The following is a 25,060-nucleotide window of genomic DNA, read 5'->3' as shown; positions in this document are numbered from 1 at the left end:
GGACGATGGTGTTGTTTTCTTTCTTTTTTCTCGATGCGCACGACGAAGAGTCAGACTTTTGCTCGACCGGGAGAAGAGGCAAAAGGGACGCTCTTGCGCCTCGGACGCGGGAGTTTTCGACCCAGCGATTTTCCCCATTGTCCGGGAGGGCGATGAAAAAACGCTCGGAGCGTGAACCCTGCACTCCCCTCCGCCGAGTTTTCGATCTTTTAGCTGCTACTGCTTTTTTTCGAGAGGGGCAGGTGAACACTTTTTCGTTGTTACACGTGTGCGATGCTACAGAGAATATAACGTGTTTAGAGTCAGTTGTTTTTCTTTTCGAGTTGATGGAAAATTTTCATCTCACCGTTGGATGTACTCGGCACCGCTCTATCCTTTTTATGGCTTTCATCTCGAAAAATCGACGCTTTTACCCAAGATTGTAATCGATTTTAACGGACTCGCAATTTTTTTTTTTTTTTTTTCATCCCAAGCTCGGCCGAGTGGTCGTTAATATTTCACAGCTCGATTTCATCAGTCCCCGAGAGTAATGATCGCAGAATCCAAGGGCTGCGCGGAGAGAAATAACCCATCGGGAAATGTATTATTTTTCGATTGCACGACGTTGGGGACTCCGTCACTTGGAATTTGATGTCGCACTGGTATAATTGAAGAGCTTTCCAAGCGCAGAGGCATCCATTCGAGTAGTATATATAATCCGTGGATAAGCGTTCGCCCTGATGAAGTAAAAAAAAAAAAAAAAAAAAAAGAGTACCACCAATTGGTACTTGCTTGAGTGAAACTGTGGAATGTGCTCATCGAACGGAGCTACCGAGGCCTCTTCTTGAGTACTCATATACTTAACTATACCCTCAAGTTTAAAGTGTGCGTGTTTCCGATGGTTCATTTAGTAGGTGCCTGCCCGCGGAGTCTTACCAACTGAGACGGCAATCGAGTCCGTTCCTAACGATGCAGATTGAAATGGTACGGTTATTAACTTTTGCCGAAATCGTTTGGTTGGTTTAGAACGATCTCGTTGAGGGGCAGGTCGGTATAGTGGGTATACGACCGTCTCTTTTATTTCTCCACAGTTGTACTAAGTGCCTTAAAAAAATCCGGAATCGCGGAACAGAAGGTACAATTTTTTTTCTTGGGCCTTTTCTAAAAACTGAAAAAGGCCGGAAAATAAGTATGTATCGCAGATAATAGTATATCGCGTAACGAGTGTCAAAAGCCTTGCGGTACTTATTTCAGAGAAGCAAGGCACAAGAAAATGAATTATACACACTTTTTTTTTAAAATTTTTTCATCCTCCTCTCGTTCCACGTCGGTATCTCTGGATGCACGCGTACAGCCAGCACCCCGATACTTCTCCTCGCAATTTTCGTCTTCATAAGCCGGCGTCTTCTTTTCATTTTGCATTCCCTCGCTCGCCGAGGAGTAATTTTCCACGTTCCTCCTCAACTGCGCAGCCGGCGCTTTCTCTCGATCCCTCCATTTTCACAGTTATATATATACATACAAGATCCGCTCTCGCTCTTTTTTCCCTCTTTCCTTTCTTCGGCTCAGCTCTCCCTTCCGCTCCTTTTTACGGTTATTTTCTCGGATATTCCCTCTCGGAACAAAGAAAGACCGAGGCGCGTGCGAATGCGCGATTTGTCGCCATCGTCGATCTCGCAGCGACTCACCCCGTGTTATCTCGAGATCGACTTTCTCTTCCGTTTCTTTTTTTTTTCCCCCTCCCCCTTCCGGGGAAAAACCTTACCCGGAAAAATCATCGTGAAATCCAACCGATTCCCGAGGACCGGTGAATTCCGATTGGAAAATTATAGCTATCGACGAGTGGTATCGGGAAACCTAAATAATACGGACGCGTCAACCCTTTTCTCCACTGTATCAAGCGATCCCAAAGACCATTCCTCGTCAGATTTAGTTTGGGAAACCTGATTACGTTGCTTTGCTCGCGTATTTGAATAAAAAACCAAACAATTAATCCCACCCACGTGTATTTTCCCCCCCCCTCTTGTTTCAGTAAAGTGTTTGAGCGTACAACGAAGCGATACAGAGGAGAAGGTTGTTTCTAACACTGCTTGTTTTTTTTTTTTTTTCCTTTCCTGCAAGACAAAGCCCGCAAAAAATAGATAGGAGAGACCGAGCGTGCAGTCATTTGCTAAAAGCCTCGGGTACGGAGGATATTAATGATGCTGTCGCGACTCGGTGCAAAGAGCCCTAAACTCATAAGCAATTACTCACGTGGGCTTAGACTCGTTACCCACACGCAGACCTACCTCCACGTAACACACGCGCTGCACTGTTATTATACCATGAATATTGCCAGCAATACTGTCGAGGAGGCCCTGCGGTGCTGGAGTTGACGGCCCCTATGTGAATGCACGCAGCGCTCGGTCTCGTAGGTATATACGGTGTACAAATTGGAAGAAAAAAGAGAAAAAAACTAGTTTAATCAACGAGAGACGAACGACTTATCCCCGGCTCAAGAGCGCAAATACGTATTTTGGTCGGAGGATGACACTCGTACCCGTGACCCAACGTATATGGGGGAGAACAAAGGTGTGTGTACCCTTCGCTCTCTCGTGTATAAGTACACAGGGTACCATCACCGGCTCGGGGATAATTCAATTGTTTGACCGATCGTCACGGGGGTAAAACTCGAGAGCCGCGGCGCTGGGCTAACGAGAAGAAAACAATTACAGGAGTAGAGGGGACGAGGAGGGAATACGAAGGAAATTCCACGCGACATCGTAACTTCGCGTCTTGCGGTCGGTGGGCCGAGAGCGATCATCCCTCCCCCTCCACTCAAGTTATATCCCATTCGAGGGTGGAAGGCAGTTCCAGGAGCAATTACAAGTTTCTCTCCCCCCATCTCTCTCTTCTGTATATATGTATGTGGCTTATTTTCATGCATATACCCCCCTTTTCTGCAATTGTACGGATGTGTGATTCTACCGGGGGTGCATGTCATATAAGTACCCATATAATGCGGTTCCAGCGAGGAATTTGAAAAATGTTGAGGGCCCTCTGCCGCGGAATCAGAGCACGTTCCGCGTATATATACTGCAGGCGTGGCCCTGGAATTAGCAAAGCTGCGATTATCGCGATTGCGACTAAACGTGACCGAGGAAGGTACGTATTTTTTTTTTTTTTTTTTTCGTTTTCGTGAATGAGTAAATGGTGGTTGCTACCGTAGTTCGGGCCAGCCGAGCAGTACTCGTGGATTGATTAATCACACATTAAATGGTTTTCTCGAAATGGTTTTGGTTATTAAAATTTTCACACCGATCGTCGCCCCCCAAAAAGTTTTTTACGCGTTGACGAAAGGAGCCACACACAAGAGTACATAATTATGTAGACAATTATGCACCGGATAGAGGGTTGGGCAGTGCATTAACAAAGGCCGTCACCGTAGCGGACAGTTGTCATCGGACAAAGAAGAAGAAGAGCCGTGGGAGGGATAATCGCACGAAAGCCGAGAGTCGAGGCGAACTGCCCCTCGGCGCTATACATCCCGTTATTGAAACATCCGGGCACGGCTGTATATTCATAGGTGTATGTGCGCTCTTGTGCGACGAGGCCGGGCTGAAGGTACGTATTTCGTGCAAAGGGCGTGGGACGTCAAGTCGACGCTGGTGCCGATAACACGGTTATATACGTGCACGTCGGCACGGGCACCCTATGAGGGATCGTCCCCGTCGATGTCACAATCATCGCTATTCGCTTTTTGCCCTCTGTCGAGTCTATGGGTGTCCGGGGGGGGGGGGCTTTAGATTTTTCGTTTTTTCGTGCTTCAATTTGACTTTCTGGAATATACACCTTATAGCGACTTTTACACGATGGAGGGCTGGAACGATAATTAACTCGTTTGGTAAGACAAAAGGGACGTTTGGTCCAACCTTTTTTTTTTCACAAAACGATGTTAGTACAGGTACGGCCAATTACAACGTGAATTCGTTATCTCTTGGAAAGTTGAAATGCGAAAGGGCCGGTGCTTGGGGGTGGATGTGTAAATTTTTGTTTGCTTTTGACTCTTCTATTTTTTTCAATTTATTCTGTACGTTAAATGTGCCGCTAACGGCGCGAATAACGAAAAGCACACACTTTTCAAAGCAAAGAGACATATTTCCTGGGCTGTGTGCGCGACTTTTTTAATAAAAAGCAAAAAAAAAAAGTGTACAAATTTTTTGAGCCAACTGGCAATCGTTGGATTGAATCAACGAGAGCTCCCAACCATACCGCGAATCACAAACCCTCGCACTTTTCAACGCGTCCAACACCCATCACCTCCAACCTCACATGTCATTATCTTTTGGACCTTGAGAAAACTGTCGCCGCAACAAAGCAATCCAGCATCGCGATGTACCCCATCGACTCCACGACCGCATTCGAATTACCGGCCCCGCAAATACATTCCGGAAGAAAAATCGCCAAACGGCTTCCCCTTCCCGAGAAAATGATTCAACCACATACAACAGAGGCGAAGGAAAAAAAAAGTCTCTATTTTATCAGACGTACGTGCCAGCGTCCCTGCCGCAGCTAATCTCGAGAAGGGACGCAAAGGTATTCCCGATCGAGCGCGCTTCCTGTCGTTAAAAAAGAACGCCGTAACTCGGAGCCTCGGGGAGGGGGGGAGGGGGTACATACTTCCTCCATCCTTTGACCAACGAACGTGACATCCGATTGTCGTGTTTCCGCGTATCGTACACAGGTACCCCGTGTTTTTACGTCCCCTCTGGAATTCTTCCTCCGCATCGCCGGACGTGATCGGTATTCCTCGGTTACCCTGCACCACCGACTTTTGATTTCCACTGTGCTTTTCTCTGTACGATTGCCAACAACCGAGTATTTCAATCGACCTACATCGTGTGGGTGGGGCTCGAGCTTGCGACTCACGCGTTTCCAACGCGAGACGCTGTTTGAGCTAACGAGCCTACATGTATACCTACGTGGGTACTCCTAATTTCCATACGCAACCGCTCGGTATACCCATCAGCGATTCTCTCGAGAAGACGTGTATACCATGACGTACAGCGCAGCTTAACCAAGAAACGCAAACACACGAGATAGTACAAGTGGAACAGCAGATTCTGCTGTTCTTTTTGAAGCTGAAACGGTAAATTGTGTTGTTTGAGTATGTACGTGAGACGCGAGGAGTTGGGTTCCTCCGACGCTTCGACGCGTGCAGAATCTTTCGTTTTCAGCAACTTATTTTATTTTATTTTTTTTTTGTTCACGAGTATATGTCGAAACGTCCGTCCCGGCTGGTCTCGCGCTTGAATATCCCATTTATATACACTTTGCCTCCCAATCGAATGAGGAGTCATCGCGCACTTTACTGCCGCTTGGTGATTTGATGTAAGTACACCTCCATTCGACAGGAGGGAAAACTTCCCAAAGTGCCGTTTATATCGTACCTAGACCCAACAACCGAGTTGAAATTTGTTTTTTACCCCCGGAAAACTTTACCCCCGGCAAATGATTAGCCCGTTCCTTCCTCTCTTCGGGACCGGGCTCAAATCACCCCCAAGTTTTATTATTTCTCTCTTCGATGTAGAAACTTCGTTGTGATCTTCTTTTAGTACTTAGTATGTTGATTTTCGGAAAAAGCTCTTCCGCCCGAGGATTCACCCCCCCCTTCCACCCGACCTTTCTTTTAAAACGTTATTAACTTTTTTTTTCTTTTCCCTTTACTCGCGGAAAATTGAAAAACGCATAGCAACGAGAGTTTGCTTCATCGAGAAAACTGAAAAAAGAAAAATAATAATAATAATAATATAGAGAATGGGGTATGAACCCCGCGAGCCCTTAATTAAAATGCGCTTCGCGGCTCTACAGCGCTTGAGCCATTTTAAGCGTTTGTTGGGGCAAGTCGAATCGTCCGCAAAGGTAAAATATACACTTCTTCCCAAATGTGATGCGTGAATTCTGCCATTCGAGTCACCTGCAGAGCCGAGGGAGAAAAAAAAAACTCTACCGGTTTTTGCGCGCTCATTAACGCAACCTTCTCCGTCTTTTGTCTTGGTATAGCACGGGGTTTCCGTTGTTGCAGAACTGGAGGCCAAGTTTTTAACGACCCCGCGGAATTTTTACACTGGGCCGACGTGAGAGGGGTACTCCTCTGCCACGCGTTGTGTGTACTTTTAATCAGTCACTACGATGCTTTTTTTTTTTTTTTTGTTCCCCTCTATAGCTCATTATTTTCCTCATCTTTTTTCTCCGATTTTTTTTTTCTCGCTTTTTCGACCTTGCGATAATGTGCGTGTGTATATGATATTCGTAACAACTATGTATTGAAATTTTTCAACTAAATCAAACCTTTAAAAAACCAAAATACAACTTTATCGCGCGTTTTGGAGAGACGAGAAAAATCGGCAATTCGAGCTCGAAATATACATTATATCCCGCGGGTTGGTAACGATCGGGCGCGCACAAAGAGAGCACCCAGTGTATACGGGAATCAGCAAAACTAATGAATCATCGTCAAAGAGGTGTATACGGCGTGCAGCGATTCTCATCAGCAAACAACAAGAACAAACTATGTACCGATGGACTCTTCGAGAGCCGAAACTTTGGTCCCATCGCGAGGGAGGAGGAAGGGGTGGATGATGGCCCGCCGCAACTCATACATACACGGAGCGTGCAATCAAATTCCAGAGGAACGTGGTTGGGACGACCCATTGGCCGTGGCTGGCTCGTTGGACGACACACCGTATGCACAAACTGAGTTGATTTGGTATGATTTTTACATGTTGCCAGTAACATTTTTTTTTTTTTTTTTTTTTTTTTTTTTTTTTTTTTCTAACCGAAAGTATGTGCTTGGTTTCCAGCGTGTAATAGTTCCCCTTGAAATACGCACCTCCAACATCTGTTATGGAAGAAAAAACAAAAAAAGGTAGGATCCAAAGAAACAGTATTCCACTCCTACACTCGATAGGTCTGCAAAAATTGTGGCCGAAACGACCGCGTCGACGCATCAAAACCTCGTTCCCACGTGAAAATAAGCTCATCGCGAAATTACCTCCACCACTCGGCCCGCGTATTATGTCGGCGGAGCTGTTCCAGAGGACGCGAGGAAACAAAATAAATAAAAAAAAAAAAAAAAAATGAAGAAGAGCCGGGGGTAAAAAAATTTTACGCGCCCCGAGAGAGAGGACATAAAGGGGTGGACGGGAAAAACCCACGCACGAGCCTAAAGTGGCCCATAAAACCCGGCGGAGAATCGCTTTTATGTACACGCGTCCAGAAAGCGGGGAAAAATAAGCTCCTCGCTCCTATACAGAGACGATGTTCAATTTCCATTTCGGTGCCGTTATCGCCACCGCGCGTCACACGGCTTTATTTCCATTATTGGCCATTTCTCTCTCTATTTCCAAAAAACACGTACTCCCCCCCCCCCGGCGAGTGATCCTTACCGCGGTGTCTTCGAAGTTTCAATTGGCTCCTCCCGCGGCCGAGCCCCACTTTAATCGGCACCTCCAATTAGTCTTCCGCCTCGATGGCACTTTGTAATCTGTTTCCCTGCGGTGCAGCTGTAGCCGTACAAGTCATACGCGTGCGTATGTATATAACATCCTCCGGATACCTAGTTGAAGCCGGTAGCGTCGTAATGGAGTAAGATTTTCGAGGGACGTCAACTCATTCTTCCTCCGACGGCGTGTCCTGTCCATCCCCACGTCATTAATCATCTCGTGAGATTTCGGGATCATCTGTAATATCGTCCTTCTCCGGCTATCGGGCATTCCGTGCGAGCAAAAAAAAGTCCTCGAGAGTTGACACCCGTACCTTCGTTCGTCTTTTTTTTTTTTTTTTTCATTTCCATCCCAGCCGGGTGCCATTTCGATATCGTACCTGTACACGATGGCTGTGTACCCCCCGATGGTGCTGGCACTCTGATTTATCCATCTTTCGCAGACCTTTGCGATAAATGAAAACCTGCACGCGCGCACAGTTGGAAGTGATGGTATTTCAAATAGTTGTTTGATTTTTTTTTTTTTTTTTTTTCTCTCTCCTCGCACTCGACGCGTCAGACTCCACGTTGTATTGTATGACGCGGTGTACTTTACTACGATCGATGGGATTTTGGCGTTGTCGAGTTTCCCAATAAAACTTTCCCGTCCGACGTCGAGGATGCAATAAACGGGTAAAAATACAGGAAAAAACGAAGAAAAAAAAAATGACGCCCACGACACTCGAGAATCAGGATGGATGGGGCAGGTGTGTCAGCGACAACAGAGCGCAGCATAAAGGAGGGATCAAAAGGGAATAGAAGAATAATAAATAAATAAATAAAAAGCACGCGATGAACTCGAGAGCGCCGATGTGAGAGTTTTTTTTTCTCCCACTGTAGTGTATACGCTATATGCGAGTTGATGAGGGTATATGTATATAGATACCGGAAACAGCAATAGGAATGATTATTATTGTATCTTTGTGTAAATATAGTATTTTCTTCCTCGTTGAAGAAGTTTTGCGATCACTTTCGAAAAAGGGGAGAAAAAAAAAAGAAGAAGAATTTTCTCAAATCGTAACAAGTACACCCGCGCGCGATGTAAGGAAGAAATAACGCTGCTACGGGACAAATATAGGAGCGAGTGACGCGCAAAGAACCCACAAAGCGGGTTGCAAGACTCGTCGACTCTCCCTGTACATGGTATGTATACGCCAAACAAAACACCAACAGCAATATAAATATATAAGCACAGGTATACCAGAGCGTCTCCCTCGGAAGAGCCACATCCAGCGCGAGACGAAGACAAACGCCGCAATTAAGGGAGCGTTGGTACATGTACATGTATATATATAATAATACACCCGTCGGGTGACTTTGCTGCGTAAACACACAGCGACTCTTCCGCGAAACGATGTACTTACGCGCGCGACTTTATACGTATTTTACCCTCGAGTTGACGCGTGGGACGGTGGATTTTTCCACGTTGTCCCTTTTATGCGTGAGAGCAATAAAGAAGCGGGGGTCGACTTACCTGAGAGATCGAGCATTTTTTCACGATACTTGCTACGTTTGGATCGACGATTCGTATGATAATGGTTAGTCGAGCGGCAAAAACAATCCCTCGGATATACCACCCCCCCAAGGAGCCAACAAAAATTTCACTCTCCGGCCGATTACAAACCCAAGTATATACACACCAGACACATGACCATTTGGCCGTATCGCCCGGTACACTCGGGCTCCAGCGCCGCTCTCCCATGAATCACTCGGTGCAAAAGATAGCGAATCTGCTAGCTCCCGTGCACGTATATATATATATAGGCCAAATTAATTACTCTCTCCTATCTCGCGTTGCACCGCTCGTTGTTTTTCGCTTATCGCCCCCTCCCCGTTCAACAACTATACGCCCCGTGCTTTTTCTTTGCTCGCACTTGGGGCCCTTCCACCCCACTTGGCCACCGAGTGATGTATATCATATGCTTTCGGCGTTACGGCCGCTCGTTAATTTTGCAAATTCAACCCCAAGGGCGTCCAAATGACTGTACTTCCCCAAACTATGTACACCTGCTACCTCTGTAAGTTTGCTGTACGAGTTATGTGTAGGAGCGATCTCGCATTTGCCATTCCATCGTAGGTATGACATTTTTTTTTCTTATAACACGCCCGAATAGAGAAACGAGGACGGGCCCGATGGTATATTATCATCTCTCGTTGCTTACGTATATGTACTGTGCATGGTTGTACACGTTGCACAAGTGTGACGAATACTTTCCCAAAGAGGAATATCAAATGGCTCTATCCTCCCTTTGTACACGCGAAAAACCCGCCGTTGCCGCGGTGTACCTTATACATATATACATGTACCGTACATCGATGACGAAAGAAATAAGCTACTGTGGTTGCTGCTGCGTGCAAGTAACGGCGGTCACGGATATATAAGGTATACGCGGATCCAAGAAGGGAGAGCCCCTGCTGTTATCGAGTACCACGTAAGAAGTTATTGACTTCTCTCTCTCTCTCTGTCTCTCTTGGGAAAAGCCAAGGGCGCGTAACTCCTCGTCCTTCCCCTTGCCTCGGATACTTTTGCGGTCCAAAAAAGACGAATCCAATATCCCCCTGCCGTCGTTTATTAAAAAAGCCCACCATTTTCCTACCGGGGGTGGTGTATATTTTTTTTTTTTTTTTTTTACTCCCTGGAGCCTGGTGTATGTGGTCCTCGCTCGGAAACAATAAAATAATAACTCGTCGCTCGCACTTATCGTGGGAGCCAAAAAAAAAAAAAAAAGAAAAAGTAACGTTTTTCTCTTCACTTCTCCAGCACCCGGACAACCGTAAAAAAAAAAAGGTTCCCCAAACCGAGCGCTGGTTCTTGATGACACATCTCTTATCGTCCAAAGGCGATCGCGGTTAAACACCCCGACGCGGCCATCAATTAACCAGAGCCCGAGGGGGAGGAAAAAAAGTCAGCCGCGCACTAGAGTGTATCCGACCTCTCGGAAGTGGGAGGGCGCGTTAGACGTGTCCGCTCTCGTTACGGCAGGTGTGCTCGCTCACCTCGGCAGTGACAAATGGCCACGCGCGTAGACACCCCGTGTAGTACAAACACGCTGCGGACCGGATGTCCTACCTGGACGTAAATACATGCAGGTTAGACGGATCCTTGTCCGGGTGGTGTGCATATATATATATATAAACTATACACCTGTCCCTGGTTTATCGATTCCTCCCAGAGGTAGGGGGTGTCGCGTGTAAATGGACGACCCGGCGACAATTGGCCCATAACGAAGGAGCTTTTTTCTCCTCGTTCGGAACCGCCAGGGACGGAGAATCAATCTCGCCACGGACGATCGGGAGTCCTATACATTGGCTCGGCAACTTTACGACTTGGCAAGGTCTCACCCCCGAACTCTCGCTGGAGTTTGCTTTCTTTTTCGTTTTACGGAGGCCTTTTTGTCGTCGGTAATTTCTCGGAAATTCCCGGAGCGCGAAAAGAGCATTTGTTTTATCGGTCCCCCCCCCCGTTATAGTTTTTTTTTTTTTTTTTTCCACGAAACATACCTGCACGGGTTACTTATTAATTTGTTTTTTTTTTTTTTTCTTACTCTCCCGAAGCGGAATCGCAGTTGGCAAGAAAGTAATGGCCGGCAATAAAAAATCAATTACAACGAAGGGCCACCGAGTTTCTAGATTGAAAAAAAAAACGAACAACTTAACCGGCAGGGATGTGTTTCACCCGCTCACGACTCTCTGTGATATTAATAACACACACACGAGGAACAAGAGAGAGGGTGGGGGGAGTTTTTCGTGGAAAAATCTCAGCTACTTTTGGGGGAAACGTAAAGATAAATAGCCCGTGACGTTCGGCCCTTCGTCAAAAAAAGAGATGAAAATCAGCGGCGTAACAAACGACGCCGCGCTCAATCTTCCCCGTATCTTTCCTCGTTCGAGTTGACTCGCTCGGCGAAAACGTTTAATACACCCTCTACCCGCAATATCGTGCCCCATATGAAAATTCTCGCTTTTTGTATTCCATAAAAATAGAAATTCGAGGGGGCAATATCACAACCTTTGTAAAAGTATAACCTCGAGTGCATATTATTTCATGAAGCATCGGCTGTATATACACAGCGAGCGTTGTACAGTGGCGTCAGTAGAGCAGCTCCGCGTACGGTCAGACGGGATGAGAAAAAGAGAGGCTCGCTCTGGTATATATAAACTGCTCGGGCACTCACCGCGAGAGCTGTATTTACATAGAGCGCGTCCGCATAATCTCGTGGTGAATGTATATACCTCGGAGGCGGCTCTCTGAGTTTACGCGCTCGTAGACGAGCGGCCCTTCTTCTTATTCTCTGACTTAACGAGCTGCTCGTCGCGTGGTGTGTGCGTATAAAGAGAACCAAAGGAGAAAAATAACGCCGTATACTTACGCGACCCAGTTGACGCAACCTCCGGCATTATCATTTTTGCGATTCATTGTTCCCGAGAGGTGCTTCTTCTTCTTCTTCCCCTCTGACATCTCGCGTGGCTCAAAAAAAACTGCTTTTTTACGCGCTTTCATTTATTCACCCTTTTTTTTTTTTTTTTTTTTTTTTTTTTTTTTTTTTTTTTTCCAAGCTTATATATTATGCGCGTTATCTTGTTATTAAATTTTTGGACCCTAACGTTTCGCTAATTTCTAATATATACACCGATGCATAATTCAAAGCATCACGTATATATACTCCCAAATCTTGACCCCATTCGCGTTTATATAGGTGCGTAGATGGAGAAATCCTCGGTACACACATAAATATACGTATATATTATGCGCCAACAAGGAACGAGCCAATAACAGCCGTTTATCATAACAAAGAAAATACGTGAGTCGATGTTTCTCCCCTCCCGGGGTCCCTCGTAATTTGTCAACGTATCTCGATTGTCCTGTTTCATACGCGCATTAAAGACCGTGGGGCTCATCGATAAGGCATCTTTTCCCGGACACTCGGACGCAAACGTCGCATTATTCATATCGATCGGGTGGGGGAATATCGGTGTACCTATATCACGGGAAGCCCGTGGCACAATGCGTAAGCGCCGCCCCAACAGATGGATAAACAAACGACTCCGGGAACGGCTGCTATTTGTTTTTACGATACAAGAAACGTGCACGGTTCATCCGTCGGAGCCAAGAGAGAAGAAATCGATGCTGCCGTAGGTGTATTGTCGGTGTGGCGGGTCTTACTTTTTTTCTTTTTTTTTTTTTTTCCTCTGCACGAATAACAAGCGTTCCTGGAACCACTTGTTTTTTTTTTTTTTTTTTTTTTTTTTTCCTGGTTCGATTACTTTGTGGCGTTGAACGATTCGTGGGGTTTTTCTTTTTTTTCGCTCAAATACACTGATCGACGCAATCACCCGTACAATTGAGTTCCCCCTTTGATTTTAATAAAAACGTGCAAAAAAAAAAAAAAAAAACAACAACTCCAATTCCCGGATTACCAGCTGAGATATCCGGATTTACTTATTCAATGCGCGGACATTATTCTCGAAAAAAGTAGGTATATACTACGAGCTTTCAACACCACGAAACGCAACATTATTACTTTTTAATGCAACAATTGGATTCGCAACTGTACTACCCGTACACGAACTTTATTTCACAAAATCCTTAAAAATACAATGCAGGATAAACAAAATACAAGTATACGCGTTCCAAGGCTATAAAAGCCACGCAAAAAGGTGTATATAGAGGAAAGACTGCGTGGCAGTGGTGATTTATCTGAGGGCGCGCGGTGGGGGTGGAAATAATAATTTCCGTGCGAGCGTGCAATCAAAGGGATACGCAAACAATAGGGAGGGGGGAAGACCAGTGGAGGAACGAAAGAGATTTATCCTGTCCGAGGGAAATAGCGTTACGAGGGGATGTAAAATTTCGCGTTCGGCCGCCCCTTTGTTGGTTGTACCTACAAATGCATACTGGGCGTGTAGCGCTTGACAATCGAATCAAGTTTCAAGAGTGAACGGATGAATGAAACAAAAGGAGAATATGAAAGGTAACAAGAACAAAAAAAAAAAAAAAAAAAAAAATAGGGGATAATGAAGGAGCTCCGGATCCGTGGATCCGATTTGAATTTGTGGAAAGTAGAGCAGAGCAAATTAACGGTCGCGGTCCTGAAACGAAGCTGGTATCGATATGGCATCGATCGATTGGGGCAATCTCTATATTACTTTGATTACCGAGAACTAAGGGAAAAGGTAAAAATGAAGCGGCAGCGGCTATGCACTTCTAGCGAGATTTGACTTATGTGTACGACAGCATCAGCTTAAATGGACAGCAATTCGAAAGGAGTTATTATGTATTTAAATATTTTTTTCTTCATTATTTTTTTTGTGTCGCGCTTAAAAGAGTCATTTAGTGGGCTCTGAGGAATTGGTCGTAAAACCTAAATTTATTTGCACGATGTAAAAAGTAAACTTTGCTCTTTAACTCGGCGCAATGGAAAATTCCGAACAAATTGCTGCAATACAATGATCCTCTTTGTAGTGAATTGGAGCACCGAAATTTAATTGCGTGCACATATATGTTTCGCGGTTCTATTGGATTTATTAGATTTCAGGGCCGCCGAGTTAACAGCACACAATTTTTATAAGAAATTGCTTTTTTTTCTCGATTCTCTAAAATATATAAAATCAATGGAGCAAAAGAAAAAAAAAAAAAAAAAATTGAAAAGCCTCATTTTACTTCCTGGTGTCGTGAAAAATGAAACTGTTGGGGTAGGACACAAGCTCGTAACACCAATTGAGCCACTTATTTTCCATGAAACACAAGGGAAACATCTTTTTCTGATTAAATTTTCACCGCAACATTGGCAAAAAAATCACTCTTCTTGATTAAAAAAAGTTTTAAAAACCTAATGCCTACAATTGGCGTTTCAATTAACTGGGCCATGGAAAATTCCGTTTCCAGCAAAATGATCCACATATATATATATACAGCTCGCTTTCACCGCTGACGCTTACTTCCGGTCAGCAGAGCGAGGCGTCTATGTGCATTCAAAGGCTGCCAGCTATGCTAATGTACCGCGGAGCGAAAGGGTGGCGGAAGGATATGATACCCAGAGCCGGCTGTGCGTTCGGTGAAATCTATTTGCTCGTCTAGTGGTGCGTTTTCCTCCGCCAAATACTCCATATAGGTATGCGATACCGATACCACAGGTATACCGGCTTCCGCAATGATTTTCTCCCATGTATACCTACACCCGACTGTTTCACGCTATTATCAGTGGGCCACGGGTGGCGGTGGACTTTGTATTACTCGCGGTCTAGTTTGACGGTCACTCTGCTCTTTATTTCCATGAAAATTCTCACTTACCCAGTAATCTTAAAAAAAAATCTGCGATTCGAGAACGGCGGTAATGTCTACGGATGAAAAAACATGCATATAGTATAAAAATAATCTGCATCACCTCCTCCCTTGTTTAGTCAACGACTACCGCTTGCCTGGACAAGAGGGCCACCTTTATTCGATTTTAAGCATCGGTGTTTTTTTTTGTTTTTTTTTTCCTCGCGCAATTTCGCAAGTAGATTTCGTGTCCGACTTTCGATCACCACGTATGTACTCACTATGGGTTCTCGCCCAAGTACAGTTTTTTTCCATCAACGTTTCGGACGCCGCTGCTTCGAAATCGACGACGGACTAGAGACAAAGAGGTACGGCACACCTCGTTGCACATTTAATTAAGCGATAAATCGCGTCGAACGGAGCCGTAGCCCAGAAAGGACAGATAATACACGAAACTCGATTGGGTGTGCATGCACAGGAGAGCCTACACGCAGATAACGGAGAGATTGATCGAGAGCGGCCTAGTTTGCGATTTTCTCGCCGATGCTCCCTCGCAGCCTTGTAGCTCGACGGGCAAAAGAGCAGGTTGGAAAGGCTTGGGTGGGGGTTCCAATATATCTTGAAATTTCATTATCTTTGTCTGGCGTGCACGTACGCCGGCTAATTCCGATACGGTGATGACGCCGCCGCGAGCAAAGTTTCGGGGGGGTGGGTTCGATCGTTAACCCTCCCGCTGTTGATTTGTTAATTTTGATGCTCGGCCGGGTCCCAAGAGTTTTTGGAGAAACGAGCCAACGGTTTTTTCGCACGCAGGTTCATCAAACCCGAGCTTACGAGAATAAGGGAGAAAAATGGGCGGGGGGTGGGGGGTGGGCACGTGACTCGGGAAAATAAACGCCGGCTCGTTTTTCTTTCTGGAGCGGCGCGCAATGTTTTTCATTAACCCAATATTCCTCCCGGGCTTACGTAATCATGAGCAATTTTTATCAAGATGAAAAAAACAATGTAACGCGACGACCCAGTTTAACAATAATATGGCGAGCGAGCTCGAGATATCGCCCAATTAGCCCTTGAACATTCATGAGAATTCCTGTTTTACTTTTTTTTTTTTTTTTTTTTTTTTTAATTGATAAACTCTGTACTTACCTTTACTTTTAAGATTTTTTTTTACCCCCCTATCTTTTCACCCCGATCTACATGTGGTGACTGGTGTGCGATTAATTGCTCGAGATCGGGTCGACCAGTATAAACAACGAGGGCTCTTTGAAGTTTTTGTAGTTTTTATACAATGTAAATTTTTTTTTTTTTTTTTTCATCTAGTGACTGTGGATCGCTGCAAAACAGAAACTTTGAACCGACATTCCCGCACTTTAAATTGAGTTTTAGTGCACGTCCGAACAAGTAGCAATCGGGGGAGCAGCCACAGGAGATAGAGTGTAGGTGACAAAGTATATGTTTTTCTTCCAACCTAAATCCTTTCCACGGAGTTTTTTTTTTTTTTCTGTTCCCTCGGCCCCTCGCGAAAATTGCATTTCCCCGCAGCAAAGAGACTCCAATTCGCGCGTTGACGCAAACTTGCCGTGAATAGACGCCTTTCGCGGTCGCCCCCCTTTGCAAGTACTCCAAGTGACGGCCCACAGTAGTGGCAGCGGGGGCAGCTCCGGGGAGATTTCGAATTGGCTTTTAAATGGTCTTCGTGACCGGACTGCAAGCGACGAGGCTGGTTATCCAACAGCCGGTCTCATTACCGTTGCATACGTATACATAAAACTCATCCTCCGGCTATCTCATTTAACCCCCGTTAAACGCGCCGTATACAGCCAACAACGTCGAACTTTCTTCCGTACCTACGAGGTCTTTAGGGGGGTGTGGAGTTATTGCTCAACTTGGCCCGGTCCTCCCACCCTATCCTAGAGTCGCACGATTTACGAACGATATGGGTATAGGTATACCATAGCTTTTACCACCGCAATCGTATACGTCTCCCTTTAAATTGCCCATCTCGTTAACCTCGCTCTTTTTTTTCCCCTTCCAAACGATTCGATGACAAATTAATTGCCCCTCAGCTCCGAAGCAATTGCAAATGACGCTGCAGATAACGCAATGGTGTATTTTCGTGGGAAAGTCCATATCTTGGGACTCAATTAACGGCGATCCCGCAGATTCGCGGAACTCGTGAAAAGATTAAAAGCTGCGGGGCAGTGCAACTCGAAGACGCTGGCAATGGCAAAGCTTTGTCGCGGGAGGGGGATACGATCGAGCTCCGTCGGGGCTGAGGGAAACTTGCTCGCACTCGATGAGATAAGCGGTGGTGCGGGGGGACACGAGCGCAACGCGAGAAAAACACACGAGCCGAGACGGCCTTGGAAATTAAAGTTCGATCTGCCCTCGACAATAACCCACGCTATATAACATCTCCCAAAGTTTGTCCCTCTTCTTTTTGGATATACATCTCATCCCCCGAGTTTCACCGGTTATTCTCATTTTTCTCTCGTCGTGGTGTCCCCCGAGCTTCTCTAGATTACGTTTCCAACTTTTTTAATTATTACGCCGCTCACCGAGGCATCGTCATTGTTAATGTCACTTTTTCTTTTTTTTTTTTTTTTTTTCTATTATGAAGCTTCTTACGACGAGCACCGCACCGACAAACTCCATGAAGCTGCAAACTACTCGAGTCCTCCGAAGAAAAGTTAATTACTGGTCCCAACATGTTGTGCCGACATAGCTTTCAAACTGGGCGAAACAACGTTCATTGAACGCACACGATGCACGCACGGAGCGTTAAACAGGAAAAAGCGAGAGTCGCAGTGAACGGGGAAGTCAAAAGAAGACGGTGGTGATTTGCACGCGCGACGGGATAAACCGTACGTACGTGCGCACCCCCGCTTGTAGTCTCGGGGAAATTCGGTAAAGTTGATGATGACGGGGAGGAGGACTTTTTAATGAGGAAAGTTGCTTCATCGCTCGCTCTACCGCGTCGTCATCTTAATTCTCCCGCTCTCGTCCGTGTACTTAATTTATCGCTCTTTCGGTGATGAACTCATCCACCCGCAGTCTTTTCTTCCCGTCAAAGATGAGACGTAGCTTTGGGTTGCGCGTGTCTCACCGCTCGCGCGTTAAATTGCAAAACTTGTCCCCATCGCGTTATATCCCGGGGGGCTGTGTAGAGTCCGGCCCCAATTTGGTAATACGCGTGTATGTAATGCCGTCATGCATTTTCCCAGAATTTGCATTGGTGGGTGATTCCTGGATGATTGTGATGACCTGATAGCTCCAAAGGGGATGAGAGAACCTTGTGAAAAATTTGGGAAGACTCGACGCGTGATCCGAGCTTAGCGATAAGTAAATTCAATGTCCAAGCACTTTTCTGCAAGACTTTGGTTTAAAAACGTAATTGCTGAAAGATTGAATAATAACGACCAATTTCATTTAACTGGTATAGGAAAAAAATGTATACAAAGCAGAGCATTGAAATGCGAGCTAGAGAAGGGTCATAAAAAAGTAGGTAGTAATTGATGAAGAAAACAACGGACAAAAAAGCGCACAAATTTAGTTTTCGTAAATTTTGTTAGATTTTTTTTCAAACTATATCAAGTTAATATCAAGAATTATACCGAAATACACGACCAAGCTGAAATTAATGTCGGTTAAATATTGAACCAATATTCAAGTCATTCTTTCAATGAAATTTTAATAACAGTACTAGAAATTTAATGATACATTGTTTCATCACCTGTAGATGTGTAAAGAAAAAAACCTTTGTTTATTTCTGTTCATACGTTGTTAATTACAATTTCGTCACTGATATTTTTACGCTACACAACTTCAGTTTTTCCTAGTTAGTAGCACAGGTGAGCTGCAGCTTTCATCTTCACTGTAAATACTCCGTTGGTACTTGTACTCAATCAATCAGTCTTTAAAGAATACAGTAACCTCTCCTACCTCGTAAAAATGTTTATCTTTAAAATTATTGCGGTGATTTTGGTGATTCAAGGTAAGAACTTTTAAATTTGATGTGAAATTTTGAAAACAATTTTTTAAAACTATTAACCATCATCATGTGGAAAATAACCCAAGTTTATGATCTACGGCTACTTCTATTTTAAAAAAATAATAATTTACAACAAAATTATAAAATCAATCTTATTGTATTTTTTAACAAGTTGCCAAGGCTTCATTGAAGATTGCTTCAAGAGGACAGTTTGCATTTCTTTCATTAATTGAAAGAACTAAAATTAAAATAGTAGTAATAGGTTGCCAAGCTGCTCTTATTAAGGAAGACTATCTCTTAGCAACTGCCAGTTGTCTAATGTACAGTGTTCGTGATCTGTCTCAGCTTAAGGCTTCGATTGGCCTTTATATCATCAACAAACGTACTAATATCAATCACGGGATTCCCATAAAAAACATTAAACTTCATGAAAAATTCAATGAACAGTAAGACATTTGTTTTTTATTTAAAGTACAATTTGTCATAAGTTAAGATCCAACTCTCAAATTACAAATACTTTCAGTGATACCAATTATGACGTGGCTCTTGTCCAGTTGGAGCGGAAAGTAGAGGTTAACGACGACATAAAGCTTGTGAAACTACCTGAGGCCAAGTCTATTGTGAACGAGGGAATGGAGTTAATAGATACTCGATATAGATGGATAACCGACGTTTTCAATGAGTTAGTAGTAAAGTATACGACGGTTCGTGTCATAAGCCAACAAACTTGTGCGGAGCAGTTGAACAAAACTAAATATCACAATGTCCTGCACAAGTCACAATTCTGCGTCAATACTGTTGGCAATGAAGATTCAGATTGGGTCAATATTGAAAATTACTAATAGTCTCGTGAAATTTCTAATAGAAACATTTACTAACATTTTTTTTACGTTTCGTAGACTCCTTGGTACGGTATTTTGGTTGAAAAAAACGGCTCTGATTTTGTGCTGAATGGATTCGTCACTGATAACAAACTTGCCGTCACTCGCGTTTCAGAGTATGTTGATTGGATAAAAATTAATATAAACAAGGACAACAAAACGAATGTATATAATATTGATCAACCATCAATAGCCACTGAGAATAAAACGATGACAAGCAACACCGACCAAGTGATGATGAACGAAGAAAATAAAACGGTGATAAATACTACCAATCAACCATTGATAGACATTGAAAATATAACAATGATAAAAAATACTGACCTTGTGATGATGAACAAGGAAAATAAGATGATAAATATTACCGATCTCACCAATGAACGGACGATGAAAAGTGACACTAAGATTGCAACGAATGGTAGTGTCGTACAGACAATAAATAGTGACAATAATCCAATCCTAAGCAATCCGAAGAATCAGGCATTGGGCAGTGCATTTAAAATCAAATGTTATGATTTCTTTCTTACTTTGGTAATTATTGTTGCAATACATTTTATACAATAGAAAATTATTGTAAAGAGTTATTACTTGAGATGGAAAAAAGTTGATTTCGTCACTCGTGGGCATCTCTTGTAATGCAACAGCGCTTAGTCCAAGGACCCTTTCATCAGTGGCGAACACTATTTTTCTTACCAATAACACAGTAACACAGCAAACTATTAAAGTCGAAAAAAATACTAACCTGCTACTTTAGTTGCTACAAAGTATGTACTTAAAAGTTCAGAGAAATACAAATCAAAGCATAAGCAACAAAATTACTATTTGAGTGAAAGCTCAAAGCTCATTTTGGTCCCTTCCTCCTGTATTATGAGAACCACACATTAATATAGTATCCGCATCAAGACAATTACTGGAAAAAAAAATTCTTTCAACCAGTATTTAAAATTACATTTGTCATCGACCTGCAATTATTTGAGCTAATATTTGCGATGCAAAAAGTACATGTGTGGATTAGAAACGTAAAATTTTCCATTTTTGCTTGATTTATTATTGTCGGGTATGTCACGAATGAAACGTAGCGAGTGCAAGGAAAAAAAAGTTCTCTCACTTTTGTTTAAAAATCACGAGCACCAGGTAAGCCTGACTGAAATTTTATGAAACGCGATTAATCGAGTTTCTTGAGCTAAGTATCGGGGAACAGGTAATACGATTCTTCTCTTTTTCTGTCTTGACTCAATTTCTGACTGGAAGCCAATCCTTTTATTTCCAACCAACTTTAGCATCGACGAATCAAATTGAATTTGTTTCATGGACTGAGAAGTCAGAGACGAGCTCAAAGGTTCTGTGGCTTGAAATAATTAAAACTCATAATACTGCGGAGGGCTAACGAATAACACACCCTTTACAACGAACCTCATATACACGGAGAATTCAACGTTAAAAAGGAGGGGCTAATAAAAGAGAGAAAGTGCAACACTTGAGTTTTTATTTATTTAATTTTTTTATTTTTCCCCGTCACCACCACTATTGGTCCACGCTCTGTTTTGCACCATCTTACCTCCACCATAACGTTCGAGAATTTTCTCGACGAATTAAAGGCAACCACATTACTTTAGCGCGCAGCAATTACCGAGCAGTTTTGAAAGCACATTAGGCAAGGCTTTCCATTGAGAGTGAGCAGAAAAAAGACAGCCAGAGGACAATAGACCCATGAGAAATCACGAGAAAGGGTGGAGTTCCCGGCTGAGGATTTTTCTAGCCCGATTAAGTACCCGAGAGAGAATTAAGCTTTTCCGGAAGCTTCATTACATTGTCGCGCATGGGCTGAATGACCTCTGTCTCCCTCAGTCTGCCATGCTCGGCGCAGCGCACCGCGAACTGTAAACGAAAGTTTCCTCCTCTCCACTTTCCTCGAGAAGGAAAAACCATGATCAAAATCGCGTTGCCAGGGCATACATGTGTGAGTAGAATTTTTTCTCTTTTCTTTACATTTCGAGTGCGTACTTTTCATTGCCGCTAAGGAAAATGATGGCCGCGTATCGATGCGTGGCTGCAGAGTACATATTGGGGTTAATGACGCCTTTTTACATACAGCGGCGATTAATTTGCGCGCGCTTATGTTGCACCACACATTTTATGGTATCTAAGATCGTTGAGAGAAAAAAAAAAAATAAAAAAAATAAAAAATAAGTGGAGCACAGGATACCTATATACGTACACCTCGTTGTACGGGTCAGAATTTATTCAGCTCTTTCTTGACTCGATCCAAACTACATCTGTTACTCCAAGGACTCGAGCCAGTACTGCACCACACAATTTCTCGAGAATTTTCGTAGTTTTTTTTTTTTTTTTTTTTCTTAATAACATCATAGCGTACGAGATCAGACCATCCCTCTCGCGCTCCGATAGTTTATGTCCTGCTTGTCAGGCTTGTTTTTTGTGCCACTTTGCTGCTAATTGCCTTTTTTTCATGCGACGTGGGGGACGAAATCTCCTGAATTCAGGTCTCAGCAACAAATAAGTTAAGCTTATTCAAAGAATTCTCTGATTGTTTTGGTAGTATTTAAACAAAGTACCGGAATTTATTTCGGTGCGAGCGTTATATTTTTCTTTTTCCTCCAAACGAGAGGCTCTGAATGAAAGCCCAAGGACTTTTATCACGAGGACAAAACACACGTATTTTTTGCTTCTCGTACGGTACGATTTCATTGAAATTTGAGATACGCCTCCGTTAACTCTCTCGCGGGGATACTTTGAAAAGACGCTCGGAAACTTTTCATTCCCTTAGCGTTGCATGTAAAGTAGAAACGCGCTGAAGTTCTTCACCATCTCGCTGTGTGTATTATATTCCAGCAGCAGCTCAAAATGTGGGCAACTTTTGGATACTTATACACGTACACGCGAAGCAAAAAGCAAAAAGATGCATCGGATCGACTGTATACCGTATGGCGAAAAGAATCTTTACGTCTCGACTGCACGCCCTGCAACCCTTCGTGTGTAATGTGCTGGGAACTTTCCCAACGGATTTCCTTTCGATTTTTTCTAACTTTGAAACTTACGGAGATGGCAAATGGTTGGCAGGAATGATTTTTCGTAACTTTTGCTCTTTTCCAAAATCGGAATATTATACCTTTCTCACGTGTATCGCGATACTATAGCTAAGCTTTTGCATGAACAAAAATTAAGTATCTTACTTATTCTACGCATGAATATAAAAGACGTATGTTTTCAAAAATCACCATAATATTTAAAATTCCACAAAAGATCTATGAGCATTGAATCACTCTTTTTTCGACGTTTACGAGCAAAAACAAATCGCTTGCTTGTCAATCCCAATTTTTATTGTCCTCTCTAAATTTTATTTCTCTGATGCATGTAAGCCTTACAATATGCCTCTGGCTAGCGCCGCCTGAAATTAGCAACTCGATACCTTAACAGTACAAAGCATTAAAGAAAAACGTGTTCAAAACCTTTTCAAGTCGTTTCAAACATTTTTCGCTGAAAATGACTAATTTATCACTTCAACTTATAAAATAAGCCTCGGTAAGTATTTATTACATTGCACAATCTACATACATAACGTTGACTTTTAAGGTCGAGTTAAAGCAGTAGTCAAGGTTGGTAAACGGCAAGAGTACATTGACGGGTAAAGGTAAAAAGTAGAACTTTGACACAGACACCGATACCACGGAGTTAAATTGGAAAAAAGTCACTGCACATTCCATGTTTCTTTGTTACGTATATGCATGCGAGTTTGTGCGTAACCGGTAGAAAAATCATTACGTTGACGATTAGCGTCAGGTAGCGGCAGTTTGGAGTATACGAGATTATAGGTAGATGGATCGTTCTGCCGATTAGGAGTGACGTGTGACAGAAAAAAATATTTCAAGATTCAGATACACCGTATATTATACTTGGTGTAACGATTTTTGACGAAACAACGATAATTGCGTACTTTTACTTTTGAATTTCCATTTCGTAAATACCCTTTGGCGAGAAAATACGATTAAAAAGCATATGCTGAACCCATAATAGACCAGCTGTCCGTGCCGTATGTAAATACTCTCTCAGTCGTACATTAGGTGGCCATTCAAACTCCCATTGTTCCTCGACGCAACGGGAATTGAAGAAAATTCGCGCGTCACGTGCCGCGCGCCGTATACATAACGTACACACATGCGTGTACGTAACAGCTCACGTACAGAAAAATATATGGGCGCACCACGTGCGCCCCAACTCAATCCGAGTTTACATGCAAATGTACAAAATATATACGTAAATATACGTGTACATGTGACCGTATACGGGCCATTACATTTGAATGAATGTCGGACCAAATTGTGCCGTATGCGCGCATTGTTTCATTTCGCGGCTGGACTGCTGAATTTAATTATTTGTGGATCGACGGAGCCAGAGAAACAAGGAAAGAAGATATGACATTTCATTCAATCTACCAATGTGGGACTATCATGCTTGGCTTCACCATTGCAGAAAAAAGAAATGCAGTATGGATGCTGCAGGAAGTTTCATGACGAAACTTAAGCTGTAAAAGTTTGATTAAACGTGCAAATCGTATACTTATGTCTATACGTATTTCGAGCTGATTGATACTTAGTGCTGTCAATAGCGTCAGGTTATTGATTCATCACAATATACATGTAAGTATATATTTGTCCAGACACGGAGTGATGGAAAAGTTACAAAATTTGTCAATAGTATACGCACAGTACATAATATACATATACACGTATAAACGATTTATGGCTTGGATGTATTCCAAATATATATTCTTCATTTATGCATACAAAGGTGGAGGGACGTCCTCTTGTAGACATATAGGCTTCAACTCCCTTGTTCGTACGAGTTTATTTGGTGGATGATTTATTTGTCTTGCCGTTGAGAGGAAGGGGAATAAAGTGGGTGCACTCTTTTACTCCCCTGGCTCGACATGTCGCATTGAATGTCCAGATTCATAAATTTATCGGGGAAAAAAAAGGGGGATTCCCCGAGTGGGAAAAACCCGCTGTGCATGAGAAGTCAAGCATTTTGGGCTCTCATTTTCAGCGGGAACGCTAATGATAATATAAATTTTTTCTGTGGTTTAATGATTTTTAAGCTTACCTCCTCTACAGATTGAGAATCTTTTCATGAAAACTTTATATTTCAAAAGGACATCAGGGGCACGTGAATTATAGCTCCAAAATTTCGAGGAAAAGAGAGCCATCGATCTTTTTTAAATCAAATTCAACGGTTCAGCCCTTATCTATAAATAAAATGGTCAGCTCTCGCTCTGACACACTCGCACTTTGAATTCACTTTGCACGTCACAAATCTTATGAATTTTTTATCAATCGATTTTTTTTTTTTTTTTTTTTTTTTCTTTCAATTTCGCACGCGCGTGTCTGTATTTCTGTTGTTGCCGTCAC

The 25,060-nt window shown here is 43.2% G+C and overlaps 2 protein-coding genes across 2 annotated transcripts in view; one reads left to right on the top strand and one right to left on the bottom strand.

Annotated features, from left to right (window-relative positions):
• LOC106638752 (5-hydroxytryptamine receptor) overlaps nucleotides 1–25,060 on the bottom strand; it is a 58,896-nt gene that overhangs the window by 19,408 nt on the left and 14,428 nt on the right. The gene's annotated exons all lie outside the window — the stretch shown is intronic.
• The window catches only part of tn (tripartite motif containing protein thin), a 154,800-nt gene continuing 144,137 nt past the window's right edge, over nucleotides 14,398–25,060 (top strand). Inside the window, exon 1 of the transcript XR_016293354.1 lies at nucleotides 14,398–14,413. The gene's annotated coding sequence lies outside the window, so the exon portion shown is untranslated. The remainder of the gene's footprint in view (nucleotides 14,414–25,060) is intronic.

The sequence above is a fragment of the Copidosoma floridanum genome, unplaced genomic scaffold (assembly GCF_036245765.1).
Source record: "Copidosoma floridanum isolate Cflo_tuat_1 unplaced genomic scaffold, Cflo_Japanese_pri ptg000030l, whole genome shotgun sequence".
Classification (NCBI taxonomy): domain Eukaryota; kingdom Metazoa; phylum Arthropoda; class Insecta; order Hymenoptera; family Encyrtidae; genus Copidosoma; species Copidosoma floridanum.
This window is presented reverse-complemented; position numbering and strand designations above follow the sequence as displayed.